The sequence below is a fragment of the Culex quinquefasciatus genome, chromosome 3 (genome assembly GCF_015732765.1).
Source record: "Culex quinquefasciatus strain JHB chromosome 3, VPISU_Cqui_1.0_pri_paternal, whole genome shotgun sequence".
Taxonomy (NCBI): domain Eukaryota; kingdom Metazoa; phylum Arthropoda; class Insecta; order Diptera; family Culicidae; genus Culex; species Culex quinquefasciatus.
The window spans coordinates 65,803,152-65,814,092 of record NC_051863.1 but is presented as its reverse complement, the minus strand read 5'-3'; the positions used below and the strand labels follow the sequence as shown (position 1 = coordinate 65,814,092).

At 36.7% G+C, this 10,941-nt stretch overlaps 1 protein-coding gene across 1 annotated transcript in view; it reads left to right on the top strand.

Annotated features, from left to right (window-relative positions):
- Nucleotides 1–1,574: 1,574 nt before the first annotated feature.
- Nucleotides 1,575–10,941, top strand: part of LOC6032562 (protein tincar) — a 283,715-nt gene continuing 274,348 nt past the window's right edge. Inside the window, exon 1 of the mRNA XM_038261860.1 lies at nucleotides 1,575–2,952. The gene's annotated coding sequence lies outside the window, so the exon portion shown is untranslated. The remainder of the gene's footprint in view (nucleotides 2,953–10,941) is intronic.

Below are 10,941 nucleotides of genomic sequence, written 5' to 3'. Positions count from 1 at the left end.
CAGAAAATTCACTCAAATGTTTCAGCTGTTTGAATATTTACGTACCATTTTTGTATGGACAGCCGCCAACATTGTATGGAGACTTGTATGGGTGAACCAATGATCAAATTTGAATGCAAATTTGATTTTTAATCGGAAAATTAAGTTGAAAAATTTTAGTGACCAATATTTTGATTCGAAAAATCATAACTTGATCAATGTTTTTTGCACAACTTAGAAATTTCTGAATAGTTGGCATTTGGTGTCCTCTTAAACATATCAAAAATAAAAAAAATAGTGTTTTTTTTTGCAAATCAAGTTTTAGTGACGAAAAGTGAAATAGAAATATCTACAACTTTGCCGAAGACACCAAATCGATCAAAAAATTCCTTCAAAAGATGCAGATTTTTGAATTTTCATACATCATTTTTGTATGGACAGCTGCCAAATTTGTATGAAAAATTATATGGACAAACTAATAATGCAAAGTGAAAAAAATAATTTTGAGTGGTGCTGACAAGGAAATTCACGAAAAATCATCAGCAGATTGATTTTCTGGGAGAATTTCGGGAGCGATTTTCTTTTGCGTGATTTGCCTCCTCTCTCTTTCGCGGGTGAAAAAAGTTCGCAAGCGAAGTTGATTTTTTCGCGATTATTTCATCCCTGCAGCAGGATTAAAAAATACAAAAATTGAAATTGAAGAAAAAAGACCAATTTCGTAGATAATTGCTTCTCTTTTAAGCAAGAAGGTGCTGTGTCCTATTCCTCGCCTAGACCAGACCAAAATCCATGATAAAGCTGTCAGACCAAATCTGTCAGACCAAGACTGTCAGACCAAAGAGCAAAAAGTAAACAATCTTGCTCTTCGACGTAGGTGCACACAAATCAAGAAAAGAAAATTTGAAAAAGAATTTTATTTTTCCAATTCAATGACTGGGTTTGGACTGCAAAATTGAATGTACGTTAGAAAATGATTAAACAGTGCGGTGTCGAGTACACCGACAATTAAATAAGCAGTTAATAGCCTTATTCGTGCACTTTAATTTTGGATCGCGTTTTCGGTTCACACCTGCAAAATCTTGAAATTATTTATACGGATTTGTGATTCCTCTCCTTCCATCATTCCCTTGATTTTAAGCACTGCCTTCACAACGTTCAGAAATTGTAAAAAAGAAACACTATACAATTTCTGGCAGCCTTTCTTTGAAAAAAAAAAAAATAAAAATTATAATAAATTAAAAATCAAATGTTTTAGAAGATCATTGCTTGAAATTATCCTTCACTGCAAATTTTGTTTGACAACAAAGTTCATGCATTCATACATTCATCCTCTCTCGAATTCTTTTCAATACATTCTCCCTCTCTGATTCTGTAACTACACTCTCTCTCTTTCGTCCTTTTGCGATGTTTTCCCGCTCTCTGCATTCCATGCTCTTCCATCCTTCCTTATCGCATATCATTCCATTTATGCTGCTGGCTGCCATGCTCCAAATATCATCGCATAGTGAAAGAGAGAACATTTTTCTCTCCCAAGAGAGCGCCCGCAAACTATGCCAGAGTTTCTACCCAAATCGCGTTCATTCCTTCGTCGAGGGTCGTCGCGTGCGGATGCACCTTTGTCGGTTCGATTCCCGGTACTCGCGGTGTGAAACACAGGACTTTTTGCTGCAAGGGAGGCTTCACCGGTGTTTTTTGTGTACAATCGTCCCCCTTCCCCCTAAGGGAGGTGCGAGGAGTTTGAGAGGGTGGTTTGTTATTGTTGGTGTGGGGGAGAGAGAAAGAGAGTGGGTAAAGCCTGTTTTTGGGTGAAAACCGGCGTGAATTTTTCCCGGTAGCGTGAAATCGTGCAATATTATCAAGAAAGTTAGTAGTTTTGAGACAAATTTGAATCCGATACTCGAAGTTTTGAGGAAATTTGAAGTGAAAATTCGCGATTTTAAGGAGGAGCAAAAAGTGCGTGGGTGGGAATCCTCAAACCCAAAACAACCCCCTCGGAAAATTTCTTCGTCCTTCCTAAGAGATCCCGAAAGAGAAGGAGTTTTATAACATCTTGAAGAAAAAAAAAAAAAAAAAGGAAAAGTTTCGGGTGGAGATTTTAAATCTGCCATCGGTGCGGTGTGTTAAGATTGCTAATTTAGTAAAGTGCTGGGAAAAGAAACGTTAACCAAAAACCGACCCTTAATGGATTAGCTGCTGCTGCTGCTGTGGCCAGCCCGGAAGTTCAAAGGATTTGGAGCGGAAAATTTGTGCGATCCTGCGGAATTTCAACCGATTTTTTTGCTGCTTCCAGTTGATGAGTTGGCAACTTTTTGCCTGGAAAATTGTGGAAAACGGAGAAGGAAAACTGCAGCCGTTAAACGTGACCTTCAAAGTATTGATTTTTTGCTGCAGTTGGCGTCATTTTCCGGTGGATAAAATTTTCCCGGAAACGAACAGGAAATTCAAAAAGTGCATCGCGTGATTTAATTTGCGTGAAGGATTAAGTGAGTTGAAGGAGGGAAAATCAACTAAAAGAATAATTGAAAAAATATCAATTTAAAAATCGTGTTTCTCAGTGTGAAAACAGATGTGAAAATCGCTCGGGAAATCCAGTTGAATTGTGGGAAAATTGCAACTTGTGAAAATAACAAACCAACAGAAGGAGAGAAAAAAAAAATCGTTTGCATATTTTGATTGACACGTGGCGTGAAGAAAAAAAGGGAAAATCAACACAAAAAAAGCGAGCTAAAAGAAAATTCTGCGGTGAAACAAACAAGTGTCGAAAAATAATTTGGTGGAAAACAAGTGTGAGTGCAGAAGGAAAATAAACAGAAATTTTCTCTGTTGAGGTGTGAGTGACCAATCGTCGTTCTGTGGATTGCACTTTTGAAGTGCAAATATATTGCATTTTTGGACTCGCCAGCGCGTCGTGAATCGTAGACCAGGTGGTTTATTTATAAAAAGCGGTTTCATCGTGCGGGATTTTGCAGTGTGGTAAGTGTTGCGAATTGAACATTTGAGAGGGGATAAAGGTGGTTGTAATTTTCGAAGGCTAGAATGTTTCGCGGTTGATTGCACTCATCTGCAAGCCATCGGCGGGGAGGGGAAAGCAGGGGGTGAGTTGTTGATGTTTACTGAAGTTGATGGGAAAGGTGTTTTGTGTCTGGGAGGTTTAATTAAATACAAAGAAATGCATTCGATGTTTGTTTACTTGAACTTGATGGAACGAAAATATTTTGGATGTTTTCCGGCATTTTTGAATCAACGTCCTTAATGAACAGAAAACGAATAAATTTTTAGATAAACAATCTTCTGATATTTTCAAATAATTTTCGAAAATCATACAGCAACGATCATTGTATAAATTGTGATACAAATTACTTTCAACCATAGCATATTATTGGATGGATTGTTATTCCATAAACATTGAACGCCATTTGCCATTGCCATTTTCAATTATTTTTCCATTGTTGTGAAGTTGAACAACTTTTGTGCAACTAGCTCAGACTAGCCCAAGACTATTTTATTGCAGGTTTTGATTTTTCGATTAAAATTTGGGCCGAAAACCAACACGCAAAGCCTGAGAACTCTTTTTCTGAAAAATATGATAATTGGGATTTAGACCCAGTACGCCCATCGTAACAAACCTCTGAATGCCCGCCAAAAACTCATTTTTGTTACACTCTAATGAGCACTCGATCTCAATGGGAAGTGAGGTGAACCAGGATACAAAGTTGAAACGTCTGAAACCCGCAAAAATCTGGAGCTTGTAGGGGACATCTGAAGCTGAAAACGGTTTGGGTTAAGACAGTTAAACTTATAAATTAGAAGCATTTTCTTATGGTGAATTTTTCATTTGCAAATTTTTGCTTGCGATCTCAATTTCGGTGATAATTTTATGAAATTTCTATAAAAATGTTAATTGAAAATTTAGCTTCTTTTCTACAAAAAATATAATGAAAATATTGGTTTCTACCCGTAGTTGCTAATTTTGGAAAATCTGAAGAGATACCCCCTGGCTCGATTCTTTATGCAATCATAAGTAACTGTGCCAATTTTGAGCCAAATCGGTTCAGGTTAAGGGGTCGCCTTTTTTCGTTGAAGATTATATAGGAAAAATCGATAAAATGTGTGGGAAAAACATCGCTTCAGGATTTTGGCAGCTGGTGGCGCGGGTCTCACCCAAAATTGTCCAAGTGTGAGATTCTTGTAGGAAAGTTAATTTCCTACAACTTTGTCGAAATGTGCAACAAAATTCGTGTTGATCCTGATGAGTTATTAGCAATGTAATGAAAAAAATCGGCTTATATACTTGAAAGAATATTTGGAATCTGAATAAAGTATATGAAAATACTTTTTAATTAAAAAATCACCAAAAATCAGGATCAATTCGGATCGTTTTGTACCCTTGGATAAAGTTGTAAAAAATTAAATTTCCTACAAGAATCTCACACATGGACAATTTTGTGTGAGATCCACGCCACCTGCTGACAAAATCCTGAAGCGATGTTTTGCCCATACATTTTATCGATTTTCCCCATATAAACTTCAACGAAAAAAGGCGACCCCTTAACCTGAACCGATTTGGCTCAAAAATTGGCACAGTTACTTAGCCACACCTATCCTTTATTTAGCTACTTTTCTACTAAAATGCCAAAAAACTTTCGTTGAATTTAACCAATTAGGATGCTCACTCTTAATTTTGTTGCATTTTTTAGCCCTTTCTGATGTTTTCGTTACAGACATTTGCAAATTTTGCTATTTCGCACTCTGTTATGAACAATTTTGATTGAAAAATTATTTTCCATAGCCACTATTTGTATAAACATCAATTTCTAATCCGAATCTGTAATAACATTTCAATTTTGGAACGGTTTCAATATCGACGAAACATATAACGAAAAAAGTGAAAAATTTTGTGACGTTGTTAATTGTTTTTCCTTCCTACAGGATCTCATGTTTTTTAGGGTTATAAAACCAGCTGGATGCGAATCAAAGGTTTAAAATCTTTTGCGAATAGTCAATGAATTAAAACACCGTTTTGAGAGCAGCTTGGTTCAGTCAGCTTCAAAGCTGTTATTTATTCAAAATTGGTATTATTTAGGTTAAATGTTATGCTTTACTCACTTTTCAGTGTTGAACTAAAACTGGAGTTTCATCTAAACTTATAAGTAAAAATATAAACTAAACTTGGCTTGTACCAATAACTAAATCAAAACCTTCTCCCTTCTTGGGCTGAAGTTAGTCATTCTTCGTTTGGCAATAGCCTTCTCATTTTTTTAAATATAAATTTGCAATAATTTGCAAATAAATGAGTATGGTAACTAGAGGATGACGATTCTCGAGATTTTGCAATTTCCCGGGAATCGAGAGTAGAATTTGGGCATTCCCCGGGAATTCCCGGGACTCGGGAGTTTTTTTGGACAATACCAACAGTGCCAAAAATGTAAAATGAAAAGTAATAAAGTTGTTTGTTTTCAATGAATTCAGTTACAATTAATTCATACTAATTCTATGAAACGTTCATTTAAGTAGCATCATTATTTTGAGGAACTATATAAAACCTTTTGATTTTTTTTTCTGAGTCTGCAAATAAAAAATCGTTTCTTTACCATTTTAAGGCTCGAAATTGTAATTTGAAATATTTTCGAATCTTAATTCGTACTTAGTGATTTTTCAAAATTTGCACGAACTTGTTATTAGATTTTTGTAAAAAAAAATCACGATAAAAAAGCAATTATCTCTCTTAAAAAAAAAAACAAAATTCAAATAAAAAACTTGTACAATTTTTAAGGACCTTGTCAGATCTTTTTTCGAGACATTACATTTGTTTGAGCATTTATAATATTTAACAAATTTGGTTTCACAATGGTACAAATCATTATATATTTTTTTGTTATTATTAAACAATATACTTGTGAAAGTCTAATTAAATAAGAAAAAAAAGTCCATGAATGTTTCAGGGAAATGTGGGGGAGTTTTTATATATGTATTAAACCGATGCAAATATTTTTCTAAATTTTTGTCCCTCAAGGGAGGGAAGGGGGGTTCAATCAAACCATCCACATTAACGACCCCGGGTCTTTTGTGGTCTCTATTGCAAGTTTCTGCTCGAACCTAGGAGTCCGAAGGCTTGAATGGGGAGAGCACCCAAACCTCTTTTTACTCCAAGGAACCTTCCACCCCAGTGTTTGACTGACGACCTTTGGATTGCGAGTCCAACCGCCGCCAGCGATTCCAGTAGGCTTGGTTTGGTGTGTTGTTTATACTTATGGCATGAAGACGACTCCTACACCTGGAATGACTTAACGGCCTAACAACCAAGGCCGGGACCGACATTTTACTTCCTCATGCGATGGAAGGTTGCAAAAAACTAAAAAAAAATAGAAACAACAATCCATAGTCTAAACATTTGAATGTAAAAAGTGTTTCAAAATGTATGTAGTACTGTTATTTTGCAATCATTAGGTTTCAAAAAAAAAATTGCAATAATAAATAATTTTGCGATACTAAACATCGATAATTGACAAAAACTTCAAAAGACTTTAAATCAACCCAAACATGCTTAAAATGATTCCAAACACAGGTTAATGCATTTTAAATTGATTCTAACTGATTACCCTGACACGTTTAAAAAAATATGATGGGATGAACAGGGAAAGTTTTATTTAAGAGCGAGTCCACGAGCAAAGCATACCCTTTAAAAAATGAAAGTTAAAAAATCTTCGATTCATATTTATTGAAAATCAAATTCGTTTCCAAGGAAACTAGATGACACCAGAAAAAAGCAGCTTCTTAATTTTTTTAACTTTCATTTTTTAAAGGGTTGAAATGGATGAAAATAAACATTTTTATGCATGTGTCTATTGTGAAATTGTCTCAGGAACACGAATATGACAAAATTGTCACCGGAAAATTTGATCTAAGTGGTCCCCCGAGCAAAAATTTACAACCAACAAATTCACTAAAAGTAAAAGTGTCTATTAAATATGTTAAACTGCCTTACCCAAAGCGTTCTTAGTCTCAGATGGTAGTCCTAAATGTCCCAAGCTGCAGGTCGAACCGAGTTGATATCTAGATGGAACACTTTTTTATTTGAGTTTGAAAAATATGCTATTTTTTCACTAAAATGTCAATAACTCGTTTTAGATTCAACCAATTGGGATGCTCTACCCTGCATTTTGTTGCATTTTTTAAGCCCTTTCAGATGCATTTTGAATTTTAAAAAAATTATTGAATTTTGCCTAAGTTATAGCCTTTTTAAGATTTTGACGTTTTTGAACCTTCAAACTTTGTGTCCCGATTTGACCCACTTCCCGTTGACCTAGAGTGCTCATATTTTGGCCAGATGCTAGTTTCATATGTACAAACAACCCCTGAAAACTTCAGGCAGATTGGTGAGGTCCAAACGACGTCCCATACAAAGGGGTATGCCCTGTTCGTGGACTCGCTCTTAAATTTTCTACGCAAAATAGGAAAAAATGGAAAAGCTTTGGAAAATCTATATGAGTCAGTTCCACCCAACGCAGACGAGGTACAGGCCAGGAATCAAGTTTCGCCACCCTCCCCTACAATCTCTTAAAATGCGTGAGAATTTTTTTTTCGAAAATATCTCTCAGTAAGGAAAGTTTTTTGTTTAGGAAGATTCTCCATTTGCGGATCATTTGAAAAACTCAATCATTTACTAAATTTTCTGGTATTGTTTGACGAGACTTATTTTTTATTCAAGATTTATTTTTATTTTTGAGCTGAAATACATTGCATCAAATGTTAGTTTAACGAACTAAAAAAAGTTATTATTTAATAAACTTTAATAAATATGTAGAAAACTGGCAGCCAGTCAAAATCCTCTCCAAATCTTCTCCACTGTTCAGCAGACACACTAGTCAACGACCGTGAACGTGAACTTGTCTCGTTTGGCCCCTCTTCTGAAATTCCACTCTAGTCTTACCACGAAAAAAGTACCCTTAGCACCCTTTTCACATTGGGGTGTCACAATCCAAAAGGGTAATTTTGTGGAATGTCGTTTATTGTGAATTATATTATATTATAATAGCCGAGCTTCCGTGGCCGTGAGGTTACGGGTTTCGCCTTGTAAGCGGAAGGTGACGGGTTCGATTCCTGTCTGGCTCGGCAAAGTCAGATCCCTTAAAGGAGTAAATATGCTCACTGGGAGTACTGACCGGTAGGGGATGGGTTTCGACTATCGGCGTGCTGGGTTTCCAATCCAGAGGTCGTGAGTTCGATTCTCATACCGGGATGATGATGAATATTAAAAAAAAAAAATTCTTGGACATGTTTTTATGCTGAGAACCTTTCTAAGCCGTTCCAAATGGTTACGCCCGAACTTCCAACATGATAGACGAGCACGATGAGATGCGGCTAAGGCCAAGCAGCAGTGCCAAGTTGTGAGAAATGGAAATTTCGTGCAAATTTCCACCCAAATTGCACTCTCCAAACTGCATAACCGTATTGCATCAACTACTGGTCCTTGGTAGGAGCAACGAAAAAAAATTAAAAGAGTTGAGAATAATTATTTTTGGGACCAAGCAATAAATTATCACGTCGTTTGGCCCTTTTGCCCTGCTGTTGAAGAGGGGGGGGAGAGTGCAAGTGACGATGATGCACCTAGGCGTCAAGTATTGCACTTCTGCCGTTTTGAGTGGAGTTTTCCGAGATTTTTCCGGATAAGCATGTGTCACAATTTTGGTACACAGAATAAGATGATGATTATTCGGAGGTTTTCAAGTGCTTAGCAGGGAACACGAGTTACGACTTAATTAATAATAATTATGGTTTCCAGATAAACTTTTCTAAAATCAACGGGTACCCTTTGTTAAGTGGCTCAAAATTTGTAGCAGTTTTCCTCGGAAAATGAGTAAAACATTTCAACAACATTAAAGTACACTTCACTCAACGCGAGTGCTCCCTTCCAACTGTAATGACTACACATGTTTATGAACCCTTTCAACGCTTCACCCTGAAAAAGTCAGGAAAAAAGAAGTCACTCAACGAAGGGCAAAGTAGAGAAAAAAAATCGCTTAAAAACAAGAAGGGGAAAAAATCAAGGGCACTTTTGAAAACAATAGACCATCTTGTGACGGGAGCAAAATGGCGCAAAATATGAAGGTGGAACGACAACAAGTCACAAGTCCGCATCCCGTCGTCTGCCAAATGTTCAATTTAATAATTCAGTTCCTGGCGGCGATGATCTGGAGGTTAGAGATGAAGGGGATGCAACAGTTCGTTGATGCCACCCAGCATTAAGCGGAGAAGGAGGCTGCTGGTTCACATGTGAGAGCAATCTGTCGAGTGGACCACACACTTGATGTGATTCGCTGCTCTTAAAAAGCCATCAACTGGACGTTTGAAGTGGGAAAACGAGAGCGGAAAAATTGAGGCAATCTAATGGGGACTAGTGGTGGTTTGGTTTTTTTAGGAAGTTGTTCCTATTTTCACATTTTACAGCATTCAGTTTCCTGAGTTGCTGCCAAAAATTACAAATTAAAAAATATATCACCAAAATCCGTCAGCTTGTATTTGGCGCGGATGGGCGGGCAAATGTTTTGATGAACCTTTGCGCCCTAGCCCTGGCTGTTCCTGACACCCTCCCACAGCGACACGCAAATGATGAATGTGTGTGAACAAACGACCGAAGGAAAAAAACGCAGGCATGATTTATGCTCACCAACATAAATCTGCCGAAAGACAGAGCAAACACCACCAGGCGTCACGCGTTATGTTGGGCCACTTTTTCCACCCTCAAATTTAAGCACGCTTGTGTGTAGTAAGACAAAGGTAGCACATAATTCAACATTTAATTCAGCCATCGATTCCAATTTGAACGCATCATAAAATATGCGTGCATGCGTGAGTGTGTGCTCGGGATAATTTGTTGTGAAGTGTTACAATTCACACCCTGAACTAGGTAGTTTATGATTAACCGAGCAAAGGTTAGAAAAAGTTGGACATAAACATGTTCGTTTGAAGAAAATCCAAACTTTTCTATGAAATTGTGTGCATCTTAGCATTTTATAAAATAAAAAATGTCAAGGAATTATTAAGATAAATTTGGATTTTGGGACCTAAAAAGATAACAAACCGTGATTTGCTAGATCAAATCTTTATGTTTTTTTAAACGTTCAAAAACATACGGAATGTTATGTTTACCAATATTATAGCTTCAAGTATTTTCACAAAAACACTTTAATTCAGCTTTTCACAAGTTTTCACAAGCATTTGATCAGCAGGAAAATCATCTTTGTACACTGGACTTTGAAGGTCCATGTCTAATTTCATCCAGTCAAATCAATAAAATTCGTTTTTTTTTGTGAAAAATCAAGATAGTTCTTTTGCAGTACATTATTTCTGAAACCAAAATAAAAAAAAAGCTAGCTTAAATTAACAAAAGAAATTGGATAGAGATAGAGAAAGCTCTGAAAGCGGGTTCTGAACAGTGGTTCGCAAAACGGACTTAGTTTTGAACTGTCAAAGTAGAACCAATTTACTTTTCGCCAAAAGTAGAAGGTATTGTGATCGATCATTAAAAATTGTATTTTTTTTTAGCTAGAATGAAAAAATTGTGGCCTGGACCTGGACCTGGAGTTGAAGTTAAGGAATATTAAGAAAGTTGAAGACGAGATCGTCATTTTTTATAATCATTAATGGAAGTTGTTTATGGAGTCGATGCGTTTGTATCCACTGTTGGGTATCAAAATTGAATTATCCCTGTACACATAAACACAAATAGCGCACAGCGCTACCTAGTTAGGTGAGGACGGATGACAGGAGGAAAAGATGACAGCTAGAACTGTCATCGACGGGTGAAGGAAGAGGAAAAGGGTTAAGAAGAAGAAATTGTTTAAATCCCCACCAATAAAAGTTTTACACTCGCACAGAACGGTCGAGTTTTTGCCCCCCAAAGTGCGCCGCGTTTTTAGTCGTCCGATTGGACGTTCCTCCCCGGAAAGTGATCCCCGATAG